We start from the raw sequence: 3,037 nt of genomic DNA, 5'->3' as shown, positions 1-3,037 counted from the left end.
AGACTCATTACACATCATCATTTATTTTCTATTTGTTTTGACATCCCATGTTATTTTCGGCCTTGGGCACCTCTCACATCGTGTAGGGTGTGATTTTGAGAGTCGACAAACCACACCCAACCCATCCACTATCCCTAGTCCATTTGTGGCTCCATCTTTTGGAGTTACTCCACCCTACTCTCGGGGGGTTCACCCAAAAATACGTAAGTATATCATGTGAGTTCAAATGAAGGACGTTTTAATTCAAAATTTTAAGGTAAATTTATAGAAATACATTTACATAATGTGTTTTTTAATCGATTTTGGAAAAAAAAAACCCTGTAAGTCGATAAAGAAAAAGGAGTCATTTTATTCATGAAAAATTCATAGGTACAGGGTTTTTTAACATAGGGTTTCTTAGTAGTGCACCCTTGAAACCCTGCTCCACCCTCTCAAGGTTCAACTTCCATGGCCTCCTCTCCACTTCGATGACGTGGGTTTGCTGCTCAAAATGTGAGAGAGAGAGACATGCTTTTCGTTGAAGTAGTGGTGGTGGGTCTTCTACTAGATCTCCACAATCAGTCCTATCCAAGAGGAGGACAATACAATCGAATCCAAACATCCTAATGATGATGTTTTTGATGTTGCACTGGGTGGGGATGTGAATCTTGAGATAGACGAGCTAGTATGCATGTTTTTAATTAAGGACGTGCCAATGTTAGCAAGCCAAGCTTACCCTTATACATTTTTCATTTTCTCAATCGACAATTGAGATTTATAAAAGTGAAATATGACTCTCTTAGGCATCTATATTACACCTCAACCCATACAAACACCTAACAAATTGCTGCTTTTCTCTCTAAATCTTCTCTCTAGAACTTTTCCCACTACACTTCTCTGGTACCACACTCACTACTTTCTCTCACTCATGGGTGGCTACATATTGTGTGACTATGCTTTTATACTCTTGTAAGTGACGATGACTCCTCTCTGCACAGAAGCTCTTATCAATGAATGGCTCTTATCAATGAATGGCTTCATTATATTGACGGTGACTCCTCTTTGCATAATAGCTCTTATCAACTCATTGTCTTCTTTTTCACCTACAGGCACTTTCTCTTCTTGTGCACAGCAATAGCGCCTCATTCTTTTAACTTTCTGCGCCCCCACTGTCAGGATACACGAGCCACTTTTGAGCATCCCCTCTACACATGATGGCCCACTCTACACTGCTTCCCACACCACAAGGACTCTGCTGAAAGTCAGCTAAAGAAAAGAAACCGTCGCATTGGCATGCCCACTGTGTACCTTTCCAGGCCTCTCCTGCAGAGGCTCTCATATTGCTTACCAACAACCTCTAAGTGCTTGAATCTCCACAACCCTCAGCAATCAACTCGTTTTGGGTCCTCATATGAGCAACATGATTGTCTGTGCGTAAGAAATAATAGCCTCCTCTCTGTTATGCTCTTATATGATGTTTGCAAGGTCAGCCTTCATAGAAGTAGCCTCTTCATACGTAGATTTCCTTTTTTGATAATGGCCATTGGCCACTATCACACTCAAATTTCCCCACGCTTCTCATGGACTTCACACGCTTGCCATGCTGTGTCTTCCCTTTGATTGGCTTGAAAAACCGGCTCCAACATGGCCTCCATTAACTTATGGACTTCTAGGATATCTTATAACCCACTTGTCTAAGGCCTAAGTACACCTTTACTAACCCCACCAAGCTCTATCTACTATCAAAGGGATAAAAACATGTATCCTTATAAAATACATGTAATCCATACATAGATGATCATCAGAATGCTTTGATACTCTCCCTTCCCAGACTTCTACATCTTTGGATAACCAAATTTATGTATGGAACATGTTAAAAAACCCCACTCTTGAAGTCCCCCCCTCTGCGTTTGCTGCCTGCCTGCACCCTTATGCCTATGCGCTTTGCATAGCCCCTTCGCCTTCTCCCCCACTACTCCTGTCCCATACATAGACTCATCACAATGCTTTGATACTCTCCCTTCCTAGACTCCTACATCTTTGGATAACCAAATTTATGTACGTAACGTTGAAATCTCGTGATCCACTAGGAATCCTTTATGCAAACTGCTCTTATCCAAGTATTCAAGTGCTCTATACATGTATCAAAGCTCTCAATGTATTGAACCATAACCAAGGTGCATATTGTCAGGCCAAAGACAAGAATGATTTACCATAACTCCTCCAAGGTTCTGTTTCACAAGAATTCCTTGTTCATAATGAATTACAATTAATTAATACTTTCCAATATAAAAGTAAAAGGTATCGTCTCATCCATAATCACATAAATCACATTAATGAGAATAAAAATTAGTAGAAATTATTTTCCTTCAAGAGCACGATGCCTTTAGTCATTTAAGAAGATGTATAACTTTACATAAGGATAACCACTAGAAGAGATGGGGAGCATAGCCGCACAACATAGCCACATGAAGAGGAGAGACAGAGTACAGAGAGGAGATCTGGGTAGGTGTGCAGGTAGGTGTGCAGGTTGTACACAATTACAGTACACAGCTATGCATGCGACTATAGCCATGTGTATAGCTGCGTACTAGGAAAACAAATCCAAACATTCTAGAGAGCATTCCCCGGGAGTTGAAAATATCCCAATATCACAAAAGAAGAAGCACCAAATGTATTGTGATATAATCAAATATGGACTAAATCAAGATTGGCAAATTGAGCAATTGTTTATTCGGGTGAGCCTTGCCCAACATCTATTGCATCTTACATCAAATTCATACATACTAACTGGTCTATCTCAAGATCCACATGTCCCATTGCAAGATGAACTCAACATCATCATCATCATGCTCGGATTCATTTCCTTCCTCATTATCTTGGATAAAGACACCTTCATCTCGATTAGTTGGTGGCATCTCGTGTTCTTCATCTTGTACTTGATCCTCCAGTGCATGTTCATTTTTGAGTGCCACTTCGTCCATGAGATCCCTATATTGAACTCGGGGGGAGGGGAGGGGGTGTTACTCATAAATATGTAAGCATAGCACTTGGGTTC

Source organism: Cibotium barometz, chromosome 41 (assembly GCF_041138505.1).
Source record: "Cibotium barometz isolate CiBa-2024 chromosome 41, ASM4113850v1, whole genome shotgun sequence".
Lineage (NCBI taxonomy): Eukaryota > Viridiplantae > Streptophyta > Polypodiopsida > Cyatheales > Cibotiaceae > Cibotium > Cibotium barometz.
Note: the sequence above shows the minus strand (reverse complement) of the source record.